Consider the following 23,186-nt stretch of genomic DNA (forward strand, 5'->3'; position numbering starts at 1 on the left):
TGTAGGAGTTTAATGTTCTCTTGTCCCTCCGAAGTTAGGAACCAAATTATTGTTTCACAAAATGGGACAGCATTAGTAAGATTTGATAGAACACTTACAACACATCACTAAACCTAGGCTGCTGTATATAGTTTTTAACTGAGCAAATATTAAGCACTCTATCACAGCAAAGTCAAGTCAGCAAATTATTCTTTACTGAACTTAAATTTAATAATCAAACCAATTAGATTTTCAAGCTAATACCAGAAATGGTCTATATTTATACATATTCTAAATGAGACTAAGGAAGCTGCAGCAGCCCTGGTGTACAAATCCTAACTGAAGAATTTTCTCAGGGTTGTTTTATTCAATAATTTGAATAGCTAAGTACTTTCCTACTTTCAGAAGGATGAGCTCTAGCATCTATGCGACATTCATGAATGTAATCATGAAAAAAATTCAACAAATAAACTTATATGTAGAATTCTATTTTTTCAATATCTTTATCCCCCAGGAAAAACATAGACTTTAACAGGAAACTTAGTGAAAAAATGGACTTTTAACAGTCCTTATTTATCAGAAAGAGACAGATGACAAGATCCAATCTTTCAGAAACCACACAATACCTAAATATTATCTACTACCAAATAAGGTTTGTGAAGGGCTTGAAGAATATGCTTTATGAGGGGCAACTGAAGAAACTGGAGCTGTTTAGTCTGGGGAAAAGGAGACTGAGGCTCTCTTCCAGTATTTGAAAGGCACTTACAGCAAGAGTGGGTTTGGTCTCTTCTCATTGGTGACAGGATGAGGGAAAATGTCCTTAAATTGCACCAGGGTAAGTTTAGGTTTATATGGGAACTGCTGAATCACAGCCTGAATCTCTGATGGATCACCTGAGATGAGCAATGAGTCAGATACGGAAGCACAGGTGAAGGCAATTCAACAATTCACCTGTGCTGCTGGAAAGGGTGGAGCCTGGCTCCACCTCCTAGACCCATTTAAGAGCTGACTACCAGTGGGAAAGGATTTCTTCTGGGGATCCCTCCTCTGGAATTTTGCAGTGAGCCCAGGACATAGGTAAGCTTTCTATCCATTCGCTTTTTGTTATTATAGTCTGCTTTGCTGAACTCTCTTGTTTATTTCATAAATATAGCATCATTATGCTCATTGATTATACAAGGTTGGTTATCAGGAAAAATGTCTTTACTGAAAGGGTTGTTAAGCACTGGAATAGGCTCCCCAAGGAGGTGGCTGAGTCACCATGCCTGGATGTGTTTAAAAACCATTTGGATGTGGTGTTCAGGGATGTGGTTTAGTGAGGGATTGTTAGAGTTAGGGTTGTAAGGTTAAGTTGTGGTTAGACTCAATGATCTTTAAGATCTCTTCTAACCTGAGCAATTGTATGGTTTTCATTTAGTAAATTTTCCCATGTAGATTCATAGTTTACTGATGTAATAGTAACACCTATAAAACATAATAACCATGTAGAAGTTGTATGGAGAGGCTTCAGTTTCTACAACTGGAAAATACAAAGAACATCTCCAAATCAATAATGAAGAACAAAATGAAGAAGAATGAGCTGCTTGAGATATACCAGCATTTGAATATCCTTTCCCTCCTATAGGGCATATATGCTCCCAAGTGGAGCATATCTCCAAGCTACTGCTGACGAAGCTCATCTGATGCCAGAAATGATATACTTGATGCTTGTTAGTAGTACCCTGGTGATAAGATATAGTACTGAAAATATGCCATAGATATTTATTGCTATAACATGTTATCTGCCTGTAACTTGTACTGGCCCAAGCTTAACTGAGCAAATGGTTATTATTGGAGTGAAAAGAACTTAATAAATCCATGCTCCTGACTGCAGCACATTATATTAAGCACTACTTTTATTCTCACAATATTGTTGTAGACTTAGTGAGCCATGTGTTATTGACACCTGGATTTGAATTAAGCCATTTGCTATGTCAAGAAATGAAGCACAACTGGAAAGTAGCCTCTGTAGGAGACTTTTCTTATAAGTAGACAGGGCAAATATTTTGTGAACGTGGAGCCAAGATCTCTGTAAAATGGGATACTCAGAGGGTGCAGGATACCCAATCCAGATCTATACTGAACTCCCTAGGACTGCTTTTCCCAATCTGAATGTGGTTTCTTTTGAGAGGTCATATTTTACAGAGGAAATCACAGTGCTGTTTGACAGAGAGAGGTGTGGGGTACAGAAGAAGAGTAGGTAATTATTTTAAAAGCAGAATTATTTTAAAAGTACAGAATTTCTCTTCCTTAATCAATCTTATGCAGATGTCGAGCTCAACTATTAAAAAGGCCAATATTCAACTTATTTTTACTGTGCTGACAGATGGGTTATTAACTTTCAATTTTAAATATTTTTGATACTACATTAAGGCAGTCTCCCACAGAGAGAGACAAATCGAGAGTTTACAGGATTACAAATTGAAAGCTTATTTTCTGCTGCTATTCTCCATTATTCACTGCAAATCGCTGTTCCAGTTAGCGTTTTTACTGCTGAGATAATTTCATGGAATATTAATGTATAGTTAAAAGAAAGCAAGCTCAAAGTAATAATTATATGCCACAAACATTTGTCAGACTTTACTTCTAACTTCCTATCTCTTTCCTCCTCCCCATAATTTCCCAGAGGGTAGATTAAGACCAGGAATTTGAAAGAATATAGAATTTTACCAGGATGCCAAAAAAAAAAAAAAAAAAAAAAAAAGCAAATCCAGAAAATTTTCTCCTTCCAGTCCCATCCTATTCATACTGTGCATCCTGAATACCTGTCTCAGTACTTAATGCAAACTGTCAGAGCATCACTTCTGAATAAATGAGAATTATTTACTGCACTTTGCACATGACTAGAGCATGTCTAACTTGTGGGAAATTGAACTTTGTCAGTTCTATCCCATTTTCCCATTTTTATCAGATACATTTTAAATAAAGTAGAAGCTCAACTATTTAGATAAACTTGGGAAAAAAAAATGTTTTAAGTTGTTTTTGCACTTGGTCTGAAAGTGTTTTCTTATATTCTCTTACTCCTGTCATGCTCTGGCTTCTACCAAATTTTAGCACGAAACCTCCACTTCTTTTTCTTGCTTGTGTCCCCGATGAAAGCTTTTTAAAATGTCACATCTTTTTCAGACATCTTTTCATAAAGAGTCATGGAAACATAAAATCCCATCCTTGATCTCAATCTAAAAGTAACTTTAATTTAGACAGATGAATTATGTCCTATTGGATTTTCACTGTTTAGCAAAATCCAAGAAAGAGTGCTTTGATTATTTCATAGTTGCATATCCTCTGCTTTCTTGTTTTTTGTGTTCAATCAGTTCATGTTGCACTTCCCAATCTTCTGCCCTAATTCTGCAAATGAGGCCTCTGAGTCATTTGCATTTCATTTTCCTTTCATGCACTGTGAACTGTAGGTTTTAATCTAGTGTGTACAGAGGCAGGCGTATTGATCCCTTCTGAACACAGGATGAAGCTGCATCATCTTCTTGCTGCACACTACTTATTAACAGTTTCTATAACCTGGTTGTGTGTAAGCAGCCTGGTTTTCCAGTCTAATGCTTCACTTCATTCAAATCTCAAATTCAAATTCCTAACTCTTATTTACAATATCAATAAATGAGATCATAATTAAAACCTGAGCAGATCAATGGTGCCTTTAGATCTTCATGTGTAATCTCTTAATCCAGTACTAATATTAGACATTGGTCTTTTTTTCAAATCCTCAGCTTAACATGTCTGTACTGGTCCTTAATTTGTCCAGAGATTAGTTTTGGTGAACCAGCCCATGAGTGCTTCACATCAGTTAGCTGATTTTGTTTCCAGTTTGTCTTTTGCTTGATTTATTGCTTGCTGAGGAAACCTAATTAAATCTAATGGACTGCTGGTATGTATCTATTGGAATATTGACATTTTATCACCAATTAGGCTGTATTCCTTATCTCATTATACTTATAGCTGGTTTTTTTATCGCTTTACCTTATAGGATTAGGAAACGCTTCTTCCTTAGTTTTTCGACATACTTCTTTTCAATTAAGATGTTGAGGTTTTTGTTTGGGGGGGGATAAAAAAAAAAAAAAAAGCTTTACGTATAGGAGGCATCCAGCACATTAAGACATACACTTAAATACCTGGAAGGCATCTCATATATCCTTTTTTTTTCTTTATCCACTTATGTTCTCTTTTTCCAAAATAGTTCCTTTAAGTTGACAAGCTAATCTTCAAAAGTAATGTCTTCTATTTTATTATGTTGGTCCACAATGTCAGAGGCAGATGGGATGGTGCTGTGGCAGTAGGGGTGGAATCTTCCCACCAATATGCCATTACATTTTGTTGCTGTGTGACAGATGGCAGTGGAGGGGCACTCTGAAAAAATTGCACGTAACATGGAAGAGTGAATGAAGCAAAGGTATTTCACTGATTTTTTTCTCCACAAGGAGAAAGCGGCACCCACTGACATTCACTGATGTTTGCTGAATATTTATGGATACTAAACAGTGGAAGTGAGCACAGTGAGGTGGTGGATGGTATGTTTCAGCAGTGGTGATGGTGACATGAAAGACAAGTCACATGCTGGACGGCCATGCAGATTTTTATGAGCACTGCATGCAGGTGCTTTTTCATTGCCAGTGAAAATGCATAGCTAATGGGGGGTGACTACATTGAAAGATAGTGTTCTGCAGCTGAGAATTTGATCTATCATAGAGTCTTATTTTGTTCTTTGTATCAGTTGTAGTTTCCACAGAAATGAGAAGTTGGCATTACTTTCAGTGTAACCTTTTTTCAGGCTAGAATTAGTTTGTTTATTGGAGTTTTGGGGATGACTGGGGTTAGGTTATTGGGCAGGGTTATTGCTTGGAAATATCTTGTTGGCATTTGGTATAATTGTCCAAAGAAAACTTCTTGCAATTATACATTCTGGACCATCTTTGGTCATTAGCTGAATTCTCCTATATTTAATAGTGTTTATCTGCAGGGCTTTCCTTTGCACAATGCAGACTTATGCTATGATCCAAGGACTGCAGTGTATTTCATTATTTATTTATTTTACAGCATGACCCTTATTAAACACTCAAATGTCTGTTCAGAGTAGTTAAAGTCAGACTGGGCAACATACAGAACTGAAAAATAAATGTAAGTCCAGATAGATTCCTGTAACAAACAATCATAATAGCATTGATGTCAAGACCATATAGACTATTTTATATAGACACTATCTAATATTTAAATTCAAGGTGCTAGTCATAATAAATATTCTTTGCAATCTTATTCTTTGCAATCTCTTTGTATAATATACAATATCTTGCATTCTTGTGGATGGTTTTTGCACACACTGTGATGCTAATTACTAAGGTGCTCTACCTGTCCACATTTTTCTTGACTTTCAGTAAGTGTTAATTGTGAAATTGCAGAATATATGAAGTCATCTGAAAATGTTCCATTATGAGTATGAAGTATTTGCTACATATCAGTTTTGGGATTTATTTACTACAGAATGTGGACTACAGAATAATTCAGCAAAAGACTGTAAAAATATGAAATAGAAGTTAGCAGGCTGTAACTATTGGTTACATTAAAAATGCATGGAATTTCAGCGATATAAGGAATGTATGATGATGGAACCAAGCAAGAAAGATTTTCATTAGTGTTTATTCCTTTAGAACAACACTTTATATATTTTTTTTAATTAATAAATTTGTCTATTGGGCTGTAATCAATGTGCTTGCTCAGCTACCTTGATTTTTTTCCTATTGTTTCAGGGATCCATACCCTCTTCAGAGGTGCACAGAGAACAGATGATACTAACCTTAATATCTTCTGTCCCTCTTCTGTAAGATTCACCAGAGTATGTCTGTCCTTATTAATTTTACACTGCCCTTAAATTTTATCCCTGTTCATGACTGCTTGAGCTGATGCATGGTGGTATCTGCCCTATAAATATCCTAAGAAGAATAGATAAGTGTATAAGTATACATACACAGTGATGCTGTGGCAACACTTCGTCTTCTAGAGGGACTGAAAAGTCTAAATTTCCCCCTTGGAATCATAGAATTGTTGGATTTTCAGGATGAACATGGAAGAAACTTCCAAAATTTGTCTCCCATGAGTATATATTTAGTACCAGTCGGTAGTGAACGTTGTATCGTTGTATTACACTCAGTTGCTACTGAGATCTTCAAAGGATAGATATATGTTTCACTTTGCCTCAGAAAGAGGCATAGTTGACTGTTGTTTTCAGAGTAATTGATATTTACTACAGATGCACTGGGGAAATGTACAGGTTATTAACATAGCATCGGATTAGTTGCATTATTGAATTAGAACAAATATTTTCATACTTGTTTATGAACTTGTAGTATTAATGACCCTGGAATATGATTTTTACCAGACTTTTAACTGGTCTTATGCAGACTTTTGTGATGAAGTGAAGCTATTTTTATGTTAAAAACAGCATTTCTGCATAGCTTTTTATAATAACGTAACCTGTGTCATAATGTATGTTATTCTCACAATGGCTTAACTACTTATCTCACATTTCATTGGATGTGGAAGTTACAGCAGCAGAGATAGCAGCACAAGCATTGTGTTCCACTACGTGCCCTATGCTAAGGAAATTAAGGAGAATGTGGGAGGAGGAAACATAGTGCTGAGAGTGCTGAGACTGACAGCAACTGAGGTGATGAAATCTTAGGAAATCAACAGCACTGGTACATATTCAGCAATTATGGTAACGGTTTCACTGAGTAGTAGACCCACAGTCATTACACTCAAATTGAGCTGATAAGACAGACATCTGTTATCAAATGATCAAGGGAATCAAGTTTTGCTTTAAATAGATAAACAAAGTTGGTCAAATCCAGCAGCATTTCTAATGCAGTCTCATCCTCTATCTTGCATCAGTAGGAAGTCTGAACTGTAATACATTTTTTTTCTACTCTTCTGTTTTTCTTATTCTCCTCTTGCTTCAAAGTATTTTATAGCCTTCCTGGGGATGGCTAAAGGTCTCAGACCCACAGATTGGCCAAAGTTCCTGTGTTCTCAGCATCACACTGTAATACGTGTGTTACTGGGAACTACAGAGCAAAATCTCAGAAACGCTTATAAGGTGGTATGTTTTGTTTGCTTCCTTTTCTGATCAAGGTGCAAGAGTTATATAAAAATGTTATGTATAGCTGACTGGTTTCATTTTGGGCACGGAGTCATGACAGCAAGTGTTGAATTTGTTTTTCCTTAAGCTCGTACTCTGCAGTCTTTTATATGGGCTGAGAAAAGGAAGGAAGGATTGCTTCCACCTGGTGCATTCACTGGGTCACTTGGAAGGGAAAAGGTCTGTAAAGTTGCGGAATGTACAATTCTCAGAAAAAAATCTGATAGCTTATAACAGAAACAATTTAAGGAAACCAGTTCATTTTTTTTTTTCATTTTTCTCATTTAATAAGAGCCTTTGAGAAGTATCAATAAGGAAAATCACTTAGCAAATTCACTCCAGAGCTGTAGCTCATCTGGATGGCTCATTGTAGATATGGCTGGAAAACAATTACCATTTTATTGGATTTGTTCCTGTGCTATCACAGGCATTAATACATACCCCCGATCATAAATGTATCAAACTTCAAAAAAACTTCTTGTTTTGCTTGTTTAAAAGCTACGGTATTCATAAATGATTAAATCAACTTACTTTGTACCAACTCTGTCATTTCTGAAACAAAAAAATTAAAAAAGAACAAAAACAAGAAAGAAAGGGAAAAAAGATAGTAGCTCTTCCTACAGTCTTTTGGTTTGAAACTGTCTTTCATGAGTTTGGAAAGCTGTAATTAAATGCTAACTTATGGGTCAGGACTTACCTTTTCCTCATAGAGCTGCTCAGTATTTTTTTCTAGGAGTGCCTTACTTGTCTTGCTGAGGAATTGCATACATCTCATTCTTTAAATGTCTACATTACTTTGTTCAGAGGCATTGTGATCAATTATCATAACCAGTTATTCTCCTGTTTTTCCCAGCTTAGATGCTTAAGGAGTAAATTAATAACATTCAGAATCTTGATCCTGATTTTATCATTTTGGTCTACAGTATCTCTTCACTTCTCCAGTATGTCCTGAACTTCCCTCTTAATGGCCATATCTTACAGCTTTGTGTCAACAACATATTTTAGCAGCATGCTATTGCACAGAGGTCATTACTACTAATATTAAATGAGACTTTCCTCTCAAGAATGATTCCTAGGGGAAACCACTTGTCACTTTTCTCTAGCTCAACAATTCAATTTGCAGTGCATCTTCGCCTCCCATTTAGTCAAAGCTGTAGCCACTTTTGTGTTTGTGGATCAGTCGTCTTCTTGTCTGGCTTTTTGCACATCGTTGGTATAAAAGTTCCACAAAACTCTTCAAAAGGGTGAGAAGTTGTGCTGATGGCTTAAAATATTTATAGCTCAGAATTAAACTTTTAATGCAGCTGCAGATTCTTCTTATTAAAGTATTTATTGCGCGCCCACCACCAAACCCATAGTGAACAGAAATACACTTACACAAAGTCCACACACAGACTGCTGAATTTGAACACTGAAAGGTTTTCCTTTGTGTTTATAATTTTGAAAGACACTTCAGGATTTTTCATGCTTAAATGACCATGGAAAGATAGGCATTATGTATATCAATTATTGTGTAAAACAGTAAGAAAACTCAATGGAATATTGGAATATTTAGAGTAGCAATGCTTGTTTATACCACACCATGACAAAGTCATATCTATCTTATGATCAGTTTTAAAAAGTTCATTCAAAGAACATTTTAATAATAAAACAAAGGGAAAATGGATTAAAATTTTTATCTTCATACGTTTAAGCTGCATGACAAAATTAGTACCATTCTACATCCCAGAAAAAAACGCAGCCACTGTTTTCTGTGCAGACCCAGCTGAGAAGCAGCTTTTTCTCCCTTCACTTGGTGATGCTTTCTTTTTGGTTATTAAATATAAAAAAGGACAGCTGCATACTTAGATTTGCATTAACTTCATAAATTGTTAATCCTGAAAAGACATGCTGCTCACAGAGGGGGTTTAGTTTAATGCTGACAACTCCCATTCTGTGACTATCGCTATTTCTTATGTCTGAAATGGTGCATATCAGGCAATATTTGCTTCTCCATAAATTGAGCCCATTCTCAGGGTGTTCCTTGATGCAAGAGCTTTATTTTCATTCTGAAAAAGAGGGCTCTCACCTGTGTCTACTTTGTAAAAACTCAGGCAAGGGTTAGGGATTCTGCTGGTGTGAAGCGCCATATAGTACCTTATCAACCATGCACTATCATTTACCATTTCCAAGAGTCTTTCACTCGTTCATTTCACAGTCAAACATTTTTCTAAGTACTTTGGCTAAACTGAAACTCTAAATATATTTGATGAAGTCTTTATCAAAGAAATATGAGGGAGGAAAAAATGACTGAATTGTCAATTGCTTACATGATAGTTTTCCATCAAACGATTATTTTTTAAATATCTCTAAGCTATGTTCCAGTTAGGGAAAAGGGGAAATTCATATTTAAAAAAAAAAAAAAAAAAAAAAGAAAGCATAAGATTTAGGCATACATTCATGAATTCAGACAAGTTCAAAAACATCAACCCTAAAAACCTGACTCAGCTATTGCTTTGTTATTGGATGCACTTGTGATCTATAGCAGTTTTCCATTTTCCAGGCTTTTAGCTTCCCATGTCTGTGTGCCTGGACCGCCTGCTGAGGTTGTTCCACAAGGCAGAAAATAATCATCAAAAAAATGATGAATCCTTTCCTAGGAGCTATGCTTTAAAAATATATCAAAATAAGCAAACGATAAAAAATGAACTGCAGGAGCAATACATTGGTTTCAATCCTGGCAATGCTGTTTAATGATGACTGTGAAAGCATTTATGAGTTTTTGGAAACAGATGTTTCATAGGGTGCGATGTTCCTTCAGGTCCAACTATAACATTTATGAATATAGAACTGTGGATCTCCTGCATATATTCAGGTTGATGCGTGAGAATAAATCAGAACTGCTCACTGAACCTAATTCATATTCTGTTTAAAGCCTGACCACAGCTCCTTCTTCAGCACTTTTCAAGTAAAGCTGGATTCAGAGCAGTGCAACTTGAATCAGGATCTGATCCACACTGTCAGATTATGCATATGGATGTGCCAGAACTGAAATTAACATTACTGAGTGCAGCAATAGTGGTTAGAAGCAAAGAATATGATGATTGTAAAATAATTGCCTGCCTCCATTTTTTGAGAAAAAGTGCCATATTGTATATTATGTTATATAATGCTTTGCCATTAGTATCAATGCATTCATATACCTGTATTTTAAGTTCCATGTCTTCATTATCTATGGAAAATACAGAAAGTATTATCTATGGATTCTGCGTAATCCATAGATATTCTTTTTCTAATACATGTTAAAATTATCCATATTCTTTGTACTTCTTTTTAGTCTTTCATATAAAGACTCTAGATTGTTTAAGAAATATAAGAGAATAATCTGTGGATCTAGCAATTTAATTATGTTACAGACATATGGAAATATAGAAAGTGGAGAATATATTTGTGGTACTGCTGGTGTTCAGAAAAGTGTACTAGAATATTTTTTTCTATTAAAAGTTAGAAGCTCAAACATTTGAAGCATGCAAATTTAACTGAATTTATTCTTATAAACAAATAAGCAAAAAGCAAACAAATAATTTCCAAAGATTTGGAATCTAATTTAATAAATTTATTTATTTTTAGTTTATATGGATTACTTTTTTCTTCTTTTACGTTATATATACAAAAAAGGACAAGCATCCGCAAGCATCCTACTTGCTAAAATGGCAAAATTTATCATAAAATGAGAGAAAAAGTGAGTAACACCTTGGGGAAAAGAAAACAGAAATCTGCTCTTTTCCATCATACATAGACCACTCCAAAAGTAATGCCTCCTATTTATTTCTATTGAGACTACAGTAGCTACAAAGAGCTCAATAATACTACTAGATATAGAAAATTCTCAGCTACAAAACTTTTTTGACGTAGTCACCACCACTGGCCATGTATTATCACCAGTGAGCAACAAGAACCTGCGTACCACACTCATAAGAATCTGCACCAGGAAGGTGACCCACTGTCACTGTGTGCAGTTTTTTTCACGTGAAGGAATTCATTGACACATCCTTGCTTCATCCACTCTTCCATGTCAGCTGCCATTTTGTCAGACTGCCCCTCTGCTGCCATCTGTTACATGATAGATACTTTAAAAGAGTAAGTATTCCCCAGCCTTATGGTTATTAGAAGAAAGAAGTGTTTTCAGATCTTATATCGATCATATTAAGACAGAACAGTTAGTGATGGTCAGACTGAGGTTATAATTATCTGTGAAGTATTTTTACTATAAGGTAGATTTCATGTTAAAATGAAAACTGCCCTGATTTGTTCGGCAAATGATATTTGATGTAAAAATTTTTCAGTAGTACTGTCCAGTCTCCCAAAATTACTTTTAATATATTTTTCCTTTCAAGCTCTTGTTCTTTTGGCTTCCATGTGAAGCTACAAAGCCCTCTGTTTTGTTAACTGTAGCACTCTTCAGATAATTTGCTGGAATGTAGGATTACTGTAAAATGTAGAAACGAATGTGTACTTTTCCTCTGAAATTCTCATGTTATTGTTTCTTAAAGGTTTTTTTGTGTTGCCTCTATTAGGGCTAAATTATATATTGTCTAATAGAACCTATATTTCAGTACTGCTAAGACAAATTTTGTAAATCTCTCAAGATTTGGTATGCTACATAAAAACCCAAATTGTAACAATAATGTAAGAAATGACAATCTTTTGGACTCATTTTATATTCAATTTGTGGGATAGAAGAAAATCAGTCCATGTTTTATTATTTAGCATTTTTATTTAAAATCTTTTCAAACCTAGTTAATATTTCAACAAAGAAAGAGTTTAAATAGACTCTTTTCATTCTGAGCTGGGCATAATTTATTCATTACAACAGTGTTAAGTGATTAAATATCTCAATTATGTATACTTATTGTGTTTCCTGATAAGGCATCTGAAACCTCGGAAGTAGGAGGCAGATTACTTCTTACTACTCTTCCTAATCTTAGCTTCCTTTGAGGTAGAAATCAGTGTCAGGACTGGAAATGTCACATGTAAATGCAATTATTGGACACTATTAAAAGCACCTTGCAGCATTTTTTTTTCTGATGAGAGAATTAATAAATAGATTTTGCAGGCAAAATCTCTCTGCTTATAAAGTATATGTTATATTGCATGCATAAGCTAGTAAGAATCAGAAAGCTATATAGTATCAGCAGAACAAACCTTACAAATCTGCCCAGAACAGCTCTGGTGTCATTCGTTCCTTGTTTGGGTGCTGCAATAAGATGGGAAGTGTTCATTACTAAGAGCTATAAAAGTCATAAGAAAGTATTATAGGGAGAATTGAAAAAAGGATAGAAAAGCTAACCAGGACCAGCCTGCCCCATAGGCATAGGTCAAGTTGCTTGACCAAGGACACACAAAAGTCTTCTGGTAACTAGTATTTTCAACAATGAGTATATAACTTCTGGCAAATGGTATATCCAGATGACATTCAGATGCATTAAAAAAAAGCAGATTCTTGTGCTAGAATGAAAATTGCTCAAGGGCAATTGTGTATATAACTGTGTATAATAATAACTATGTACATTAACAACAAAATGGATTTTTAGTCTTACATAGACTTTCTTAGAAATATTAATTAGTAAATCATATTTTTAAGAAAGGGTTTTTATTTTCCATCTCTTCTATCCAATCTTTAAATGCCTAACTGTGAAAAACAAAACTTATCTCCTTCCTGAGCATCTGCTTCATATTGTTAATAAAAATATCATTTTTGTAGATTCATTCTTTGAGCCTTGTTTCTCAGTTTCTGTCTCTCCATTTCATGCCAAATGCGGGCCACTTGTCCTCATGCAGGCCTTTGATTCACTATCCTCACCTCGCCCCAAATATTACGTATTCTTCTTAGCTACAACCAGACATTGGTGACTTTATCTACTGCTCACATTCATGTTATCTCTGATTTTGCTTATCTGATGGAGAAGATACCACTTAAATCTGAGCAGCTTTCTCGTTGTTCTCCTTCAAAATCCTCTTTAAAACTCTCTGCTTCTATGCTGCTCATGTAAGTCTTGACAAAAGATTAGACAGCTGGAGGTCTGAGACAAGCAGGCCATCGTGCTGACCAATACTACATTTTTTGGTAGTTTCCCATCTGTCTGTATCTTCCCATCTGTTGTTTCTCCTCTTATTCTTAGATTTTTAACTGTTTGGTGGCAAAGGTCATCAATTAATTAATGCTGATGCAGTCCAACTACTCGTGTGCAATGTAGCACATTACTGGAATACATATTCTGCAAGGAGAATAAATATTAATAATCACAGCCACCTTTATTGTGGTAAATCCTTTCTGGGCCTTTGTTTCTATTACTTGTATAGGATTAGATGATAATATTTGTTTGTACATATATAATGTACTTTTATCTTCAAATATCATTCAAGAAGAAAGTTTTGTAATGTTTCAAATGTTGCTGTTAGGGATATGTTTTGAATTTTTAAATACGATTGGTGTACTTCTGCTCCTTAAACGTTTTTGTATGTTGTTTCAAATGTAGTTTGCTCTTCTGCAAATACTCAAAATTTCTGCTAAGAATCTCACACTGTCTTTACTGCACTGCTCTTGTAATCTCTGAAGTTTCAGTGTTTCTTGGGGATAATTAATTTAAGGTATTCAGCCTTCATTCTTTCTTTGTATCTGTTTGTGGGTTTATATAGCATAGTCATAATATTTTAGTTGTAGAAGTATGGAATAGAATATTTTTAGATACAAATCATTTGCGCTCTTTTGGTTTTTGAAGAGATGTACGTGGGGTGAATTCGTTAAACATATAGTATATAAATTAGATTGGTTTTCACCATGTCTTCATATTTTCTGTAGTTATTACAGTGAATGCTATGAATGTTCCATAAGGCTGATCTTAGAATTTAGATCTAAAGGTAATGTATTATTATGAGCATGTCTTTCACATAGTTTAGAATGCAACGACCCATTCATTTTGTAGTATTTTACTAAATTTTCCATATACCTGACCTTAATGATAAAATTTATGAATTCTTTTTCAAAGTTTGTACACAGAAGTGAAAAGGATCTTGTTTATGGCCATTAGGAAAAACTTTCAGCAAATATTTCTAGTTTTTTCATAGAATTCTTGAAGACTGACACATTTTCATTATCCAGGAACCAGCAAGGAAAGACATAAAGCTATACAAATATAGTCTGTCTGTATTCTGAGTTGCTGCTCTCTTACTTCTTGAACCTTTAGGAAAAATTCATTAGGAACTCTTATTCTGTTTGTTAATCTGCTAATTGCCAATAATCAAAATTAAAATAGGGACTTAATTCAAGGGTTTATCTCTCCTTGTTCCGTATTTGTGCATTGCCTAAAATGCTATAATTAGTATCATATTAGCCTGCTGAAATTTGTGGTGTCTAAAATAATTCTTCAAAGAGGCACTTCTTCTAAAGCCAGTACATGGTATTTCAGCAACTTTCTGCTGACATGCTTTAGACATATTCTGTAAATTCACATTAAAATTAATTTACTTTGTATGCCAGTAGGAAAGAAATCTGTAAAATTGAAAGAGCTGGAAGGAAGAAGTGAAGATTACACATTTTATCTAAAGTAGCTGTTAAAGCAAAGAAATATTAGATGATACCAAACAAACTGGAATTAAAATTAAGGAGGAAAAAAATTGGTTTAGTATCTGAAATTGAATCAGGAAGTGAGCCAGAAAGGTGACAACTGAATGTCTCCTTTTTATTCTTTTTTTCTGTTGCTCACAATATTCTTCACAAAGAGAAGAGCGCTTAGCAGCATAAGAGTTGTGAATGAACTTACTAAAAGCAAATGTTATGACAAAGATTCTTGAGATAGTTGTCATAATCCCTCTCTTTCAGTTTTGAAATCATGTTTGAGCTTGAACTTTGAACTCAGGAGCAGTGACAGAATCCCTGAAATCTCATTGAAATGAGTTTGTCTTTGGTAAATCTTATTTGGGATGGTATTTTTTTATGATATAAAATACTCATACTGCTGTTGAAAGTAATCTATATTTTGATGAGGACATGTCAGTATATTTGCTGTAGGTATGTGCCACAAAAAATAAAAAATAAAAAAAAAAAATCAGCAAACATGTTACAGATTCAAGTTTCCATAAGATGCTGCTGAAAAGTTCAATCTCTTGCCTTGTATTTTGTTTTTTGTTCCTGTCCCTCTGATGTCTTTTGTTCTGGCACAAGCACTTGTGTGGCCATGTAAGGAGCCACACTGGACACCTGAGAGCTTAAATCTAATTTAGGAAGAAGAGTGTGGCTTAACTTAGTGGAAAGTAATTCATGTATACGTTGACTAAAACCCTGATTAGGACTTTACCAAACATAGTCAGTGGCTAGAAGAATATTTCACAGCTGAGCGAATGTCCAAGCAATACAAATATTTACAAATCAGAAGGCAGCAGCTAATAATGCAGTAAATGACATACTGAAATTCCTGATCATCCATAAATAGGCTCTTAGAAGAAAGAGTGAGGAATGTCAGTGATGATACCTGACAACCTCAGAGATTCAAGGAAATCAAAGGGATCTAAAAGTCACTGTCCTTCCCTAGCACCACAGCTGTTTTCTCTGAATACAGTCTGAGGATATAAAATAGGAAAGAGAATAATGAGTCACTAAACCCGTAGGTTGAGCAGTAATTTTTAGTATGTCCTGTGAATCCTCAGGGGCAGAAGAATATGAGGTTTGTTTCTGCCATACAAAAATGCAGTGACTGTCTTTTCTTGTCACTTCTGCCTGCATTAGGACATTGTACTTTTTAGTAGTTTTTTTTTTTTTTCTTGTAATTTAGTGCTGTGATAGAGATGATTTCAAGAAAATAGTTAAGACAAAACAACTTGAAGGCATCTGAATCCTTGAAATTGAGATTCTCTGCAAGTGACCACTATTCTGGTGTTGAAAGAATTGAGAAAGCACTTTTCCATTTAGCTTTCAAGTGGGACCTGGAAGTGTGGGGTCTGTGTCAAGGGTTAATGTCCAGTGATGGATATTTACAGCTTTCTCTCAGCACTAGATAGGGGAACTGTTCCTTGAAAAACTATTCTTTAGGGAGCTATTTCTTTAATGAAATTAATATCATTTCTTTAAATGATATTGCATCATTTTGAAAACAAATTAACATTTCTCATTGACAGAACTAAAGATTTTAGTTCTTAACTTTGCTAGCCACAGAAAAATAACCAGTCAAAAAGGGAGCAGACAATATTGGCACACAGAGCTGGGCACAAACCAACTTGACAGTTTGAAAATGAATAATAAGGATGTATACCAGAAGTTGGTGAGATATTACTGAAATGCAATCAGATTTTCCTGTTCACTGTTGCAGGAAGACACTTGATTTTTATGAATGTATTTCTCATTTGTCACATATAACAATGCATTTCTTTTTTATTTTTTCTTGAAGTACCAAAATAATCTGAAAATGCATGCATTTAAGATACGGGTCTGTCAAAAGGCATTTCTCAGAACAACTTCACAGTTTTCAGATTAAGATACATAAAAACGAATTAGTGGGCTCTCCATTGATTGTACTAGAATGCAACAAATTGTCAGAATATCACTGACTCCTTTATGGAAATACTATTCTGCCTACAACAAAAACTACTCTGAAAACTAATAAATGGAAAGAGTATGGTTTTGCTATCTGTGCAAAACAAGATTAGGGTGAATTATCTAACGAATTCAAGTTGGGCACAGGGGAGTTTGTTGCTTATCTTCAGTCATTCCAAGTAACAAAAATAGTTTCCACTATATAAGTTAATCTTTTTATACTGTGAATGATGTTGATATTTAAAATACAGCCTAACTGGAAGTAAACAAAAAAAAAAAAAAATCCTCCTTGATTTATTTTACTCATTTTACTGTACCTTTTCTAGAAATTAGTTTATCATCAGATGGTAGTAAATGTGACTGAAAAAAAAAAAAATTATGTTGTGTTCATTTTCTTCTTTTGAGACAACACTTATCACTTTCAGGCATGTGGTCCTAATTTGAAAGATGAATTGGTTCATTCCCTTCAAGTACCACATAACCATTCACACACCACCAAGCTTAACACTATTAAAGAGTAATTTCTCCTCTGGGAGCTATGCCCAGGACAGCTCGTTTCTACGCACCGCTTATTAAACTTCCCATGGCAGGTAAGGGTATTTAAATAAAAGATTCATCAGGTGTGCAGTCACACTCATATTCTTGCTATTGAAGCATCCATGTATTCAAACATGTAAACAGTCCTAAAAATTTTAATGATTCTAAACATTAACAAGATTTCATGTATGGTTTCCACTTTGAAATTTTGTATTGAAATCGAACTATGTGAGATGCCTCCTCAGCCTGGCAATAGAGAACAGGAAATATTATGGGGAAAACTGAATTTTGTAGCAAAACACTCACGGAATATATTTTGCCTTCATCAAATAGCCATGAAATCATTATTATTTTTTTTATTTCTCCTAATTTGTTTGGTTTCCTGCAAAGACTCACCAAACGCTCTATTTTATAGATTCTCCATTCTACCAAAGATGATGCTTCTATGTTGAGATTTTCTTTAGAGCATAATGTTTTCACATGCTCCTGCACGAATATTTGGGACCTAAAAGACAGCATATTTTCATCCCTTGTACTTTCACCATTAAATTTCTTTCCTTCTAAGATCTTTGATTGATTGATTTTCTGTGTTCACACTACAAAGAACACACTTTCTTTTGCAATCAATCATTTGTAGTTTAAGGTCGCAGATTATGTTGCCTCTGTCTTGAATGAGGTCAACATTTTAATCTAAAATTTTTTTTTTACTTAAATGGATGCACTTTTGGAACAAGATTCATGCTTGTTTATGAAGCCAAACCAATGCCCTGCAGATAGGAACTTGAAACTTTGCCAGGACATAGGTCATATTTACAAATCTGTTTCAATAAAATGTGAGTAACTCAATGCTACTTTCATGTTATGAATCCCTGCTGAGATTTACAAGATTTTTCTGTGGCAGTTTCATCTGCTAGCTGACTTGACTGGATTTTTTAGGTCACATAAAGTTTAGATTCTGCTCTAAGGACTAAAGTTGGTCTGTCAACAGTGCTGGCCTTTAACACAAGAGTTCAGGACTTCAAATATTAATAAATCAAAGCCTTACAGATACTAATTCTCTCTTGTGTTTGAAGGAAGTTAACTCACTTTTTCCAACTGAGGACATTACCCTGAAAGCTCTGGAGTAATTGCAGGTGAAGGAAACATTCTTTTCAGTTCATTGAAGCTCTTCTGCTTTGCATTGACTAAAGCCAAGTCTCAGCTAGATCAAAGTAAATAAAAGTATAAGCATTTGGCTACCATGGTAATTAGTCACTCATCTGAAAGGAGGATGAAAATAGGAAAAGCTGTTTCAACCTTCCTTTTGAAAAATACTTCACTATTTTATACTAAGCATTTTTTTGGATCAGGCCTTTAACCAAAAAGTGGCTTACAACTTAGTTCTAGACAAGGACCAAACTGAAAACTGAATTTGTGTTTATTTATTTATTTACTGCCTTAAGTGATCTGAAACCATACAGCCAAGCACGTATCTCCATAGACTCACAAAGTTTTGCTCCACTGAAATTTGGATACTGAACTTTTTAGTCAAGAGTGTTATTTGTCAAGGGCATTTGGATATTTCTCACATAAAATGGTTATTTAGTAGTACTGTTTGCTTGGGATGGTAACAATAAATAAAATTAATTTGTAGGCAAGATGTGAGATGAGTACTGGATGTGTGACAGAGTACTGGCAGTGGCTGCCCAGGGGCTGAGGTGTCTCTTCCTTGGAAATCTTCAGAAGCCACCTGGCATTGGGCCTGGGAACCTGCTCTGGTGTTCCTACAGGAGCTGGGCTGAGCCAGAGTGACCCAGAGGTCCCTGCTAGCTTCAGCTGTGCTGTGCTTCTTTGAGTACCATTTTAACTCCTATGTAGACCTGAATAGTAGTCTCACAACTGCAATTAAGTGGTACATGTATGTCTTTCTCCACTTTCTACCAACAGGAGTAAATTAGGTATAAACTGCAGGACCTACAATAGCTACAGAATTTTTCTTGAGAAACTATATAGTTTCTCACCAACAAAAAACACAAAGTAAATTACTTATTTTTTTTCTGGCCAGCTTTATTTAATACATGGCTTTATTTTGCTGCGTATTAAAGAGGACAGAGCGCAGCTGTCCTCTTGTAAGTTTATCTGTCGTAAAGCTTATACAGAGATGATATAGCACAGAAGTTACGGTTGCTAATTTTAACTTACAGCTCTGGTGGTGAGAGGCTAGCTAAATCCTGTGCTGGTCTCAAGGAATGACCTGGGTTTTGTGAACAGGATTTTATCCTAACAAGGGAAATATCATTAAGATGTCACAGAAAATGTTGGGTTTATAGAACTACCTTGTTATAACTCTAAAAAAAATCTTTTTTGAAAATAAAATCCAAATGAAATTAGACATGAAACATAATTCCTTATCGTTTAAGTATGATGCTAAATACTCAAATGTCTGGTAATGAAAATGTTCCCGTAGTAGCCATAACCTCTCATTAGATTTCACAGGTGACTTCTCTGTAAGCTTTCAGTTTAGTCTAATATTTTGAATGCTAGTGGAAAGTAATTAAAAAAGCCTAAACTAGATGTGCAAGGTTAGTGAATCCATCACAATGTAAGATTTAATTAGTATTTTTTCTATGATAATTTATTAACTAATTTTACTTAGATTCATAAAATAAAACATAAAACACAATGGAATGCATGTCATATTCACTCAATATAATGTAATAATGTAATAAGTAGAACTAAAATTCAGTCAGGGGTATTTACAGGGTTACGTACCACACTGAATTCCACTATAGCCTTTCTGAATTTTGGTACTGGCCTTCAGATTATCCTTCTGGACAACTGTCCAACTGTGAGATAAACTAGTTCACACTATGGTGGATAATGAAGTAGTTGAATGGCAGAGTTCAAAGTGTCTTAGAATTATAGAAACATAAAGTCATGGAGTCATAGGATTGTAGTGAACATGACTACACCTGCTGGTGGCTGATCACTAGAAGTTTTTCCCCAGGCTCAGTTCTAGTGCCAGTCCTGTTCAACATTTTTATCAGTGATCTGGATACTGGAGGAGTATGATACCTAACTGGGAGATGCTGTTGACTCTCTGGAGGGATGAGAGATCTTTCAGATGGATTTAGGTAGATTGGAGCATTGTACAATAAGCAACAGAATGATGTTCAACAAAGGAAAATGCAGGGTACTGTACATGGGATGGAATAATGGCAGACACAGGCAGAGGCCAGGAGACGAGTGGCAGCTCAGCACAAAGGGACCTGGGGATGATGGTGACAGCAGCTTAGTGTGAGTCAGCACTGTGCCTGGCAACCAAGAGGGCAGACAAGCTGCATTTTAGGGGTGCATCAAGCACAGTTTAGCTGGCTGGTCGGAGAGGTTATTCTCTTGCTATTATTTAGTGTTGGTGCAATCTCACTTCAATACTGTGTGCAGTTCTGGGCTCTACAATATAACAAGGATGTTAAGGTCCATGAGAGCACAAAGCGGAGGGCACAAAAGCTGGTGACAAAGTCTCTCCTGTGAGGACAGGCTGAGACACTTAGCCTGCCTAGTCTGGAGAAGATGAGGCTGAGTGATGACTCCACTGCTCGCTGCAGCTCTCCGAGGAGGGAAAACAAAGGGAGGTACCAGGCTCAGGTCTTGGGAACCAACAATACAAAATGACAGAAAGTCGCAAAGCTGTGCCAGGGGAGGCTTGGATATTTCCTTACCACGGGGGTGATCAAATGCTGGAACAGGCTTCCTAGCTAAGTGGCTGATGCCTTGTGCCTGTCAGTGCTCAAGAGGCATTTGCATAATGCTATATCTTTCAGTTCTCTAAACTGGAGAACCAGCAGCAGTAAGAGATTCTAAAAAGGGCAGGAGAGGGAGAGGCAGGAAAGGGTGAAAGCTGGAAATCAGTACAAAGCTTTTTAGAGTTGCATGCATAGTGGAGTATATATACTTTGAGTTGAGTAAATATACTTTGAGTTTTTATACACTCCTGGAAAATAAATAGGTTTAACTGGTCTTTTTGAATATTTCTAATGATAAACTTGAAGGGCTGGGGAGGTATAGTGGAGCCAGCATCCCGCCACACTGTCCCAGCCACAAATGAGGACAATAAGTAGATGCTTTCTGAATTAGAGAGATATGGGAATTTGTCTGATGATCCCTAATTCTGAAAATAAAACACATGTCTTCTGAGGATCCTTTGTTGTGTATTTATAAATTCTTTTTGGTTTTCAGTTGGCGGAAAATATGAGAAAAAAACTCTCCTCCAGCAGAACTGTCACCCCTTTAATAACACACTACTGAGAAAGAAGTACAGAAGCATACAAAGAATTCTTTCTGAGGGAGTAGTTGTTAATTTTTAAAAGGAAAGGTGTGAGAAAAACCTTTGCATGGATTAAATTCATTGTGAATTTAGGCAATTCAGTGAAGCATAGAGAGCTCAGTGCTGAAAGGCATTGAACCTTAGGGCTCTGATCAAAAAAAGCATTTAAATACCTGCTAATGTCAAGGGCTTGAATTATCTTGTAGCAGGAAATGGAATTTTTCATATTCTTGAAGGTATGTATGTATATTTCAATGCCTTTCTGAGCTAGAACCTTACAACACTGCAGGCTTGAGTCCTGAAGAAGTAAGCAGGAGCAATGAGAAAGTAATTATAAATACAGGAACTAGACATCAATCATGAAGTTACAAAAAAAAAAAGGGGGGGGGGGCAAGAGAGAGTTGGAGAGAGTACAGAGTGTAGTTAGCAGTAAACTAATTTCTTAGTCATAGAGTATGTTGTTACATTTGAAGAAGCTCTGATTGTAAGCTAGACACTGGTGTTAATTATATTATTGAAAATCAGAGTAACAATACTGAAATCATTGTGTGATTAATTGCTTGGTTTTGTAATCACATGCTGTACAGCCAGAGTAATTCCATAATGTCAGCTGACTCTAAGCCTTAGCGTATTCATGCAATAGTATTGAGGTATGAAATGAAATGCCAGATATAATAAAAGAAAGCAGGCATGTAAATCTATTTAAGAAGGGGAACATATTTCTGGAAGGGAAGGAGGAGGGAAATTATGCAGCTATGCACTAAGTATTTGGAGTGAATACAAAGAAGTAGAAAATCACTTGTGATTTCCACTCAGAATAATGTAAGTCAAGCCCTGATGGATAATGTCTCTCATCTTTTGATCTTGATTATTCATGAGTTTCTCTAGGTGGACTACAGAAATGTGATATAGTATTGTGGGATGCTGTTCAAAACAAAAGAAAAGGGGATTGCTGAGTGCTGTAGTTGTTAGATTATTTTTATCTGCTTTTGTGTTTTGCTTTATTTTCTCCCGTGTCTCATATAAAATACTGCAATCTTCTTTGAATCATAGACCTGCACCATCAAAAACACTGGAGTGTTCCTATTGCTCCTGCATTCTTTATAATTTAAATTATCTTACTAGTTTGTAATTCTGAAAAACAATAGCAAGTGACTCTAAAATCTCCTTCCAACTTTGTCCTAGGAGTGGATTGTCATACCTGTAGATTTGGTCCAGGCAAAGACAGTAACTGACACTGGTGATTCTTGGGTAAACTGTAAGGATAAGCTAGGTTGATAAGACATTTAGGTACTGAAAACTGTTTGGACTCTTTCAGAAATCCTAGCAGACACACAACTGCCACTGAAATCCCACTCTTCATTTTCATTTTGATGTTTAAACATCTTGAAAGTTTTCTCTTTCGTCTGATCCAAAGCGTGTTAAGCTCTGTAGATATTCCTGTGAGCTTTAGATATTGTCCTGAACTGAGATCACAACATTCATGTGATGTCAGCATAGCATCATTTCACAGCTGAATTTTTAAAATAGGGTTTTGGAACTGCAAATGCTTGTAAAGATTTAGCGACAACCACCTAATTCTTCACTTTCATATTCTGTTTAGGACTTCAAAGCAA

The 23,186-nt window shown here is 35.5% G+C and overlaps 1 protein-coding gene across 1 annotated transcript in view; it reads left to right on the forward strand.

Annotated features, from left to right (window-relative positions):
• KCTD8 (potassium channel tetramerization domain containing 8) overlaps nt 1–23,186 on the forward strand; it is a gene marked incomplete at both ends in the record, with an annotated part of 84,537 nt that overhangs the window by 59,995 nt on the left and 1,356 nt on the right. The window lies entirely within an intron of this gene.

This window comes from Tetrao urogallus (genome assembly GCF_951394365.1).
Source record: "Tetrao urogallus genome assembly, chromosome: 4".
In the NCBI taxonomy this organism is placed as follows: domain Eukaryota; kingdom Metazoa; phylum Chordata; class Aves; order Galliformes; family Phasianidae; genus Tetrao; species Tetrao urogallus.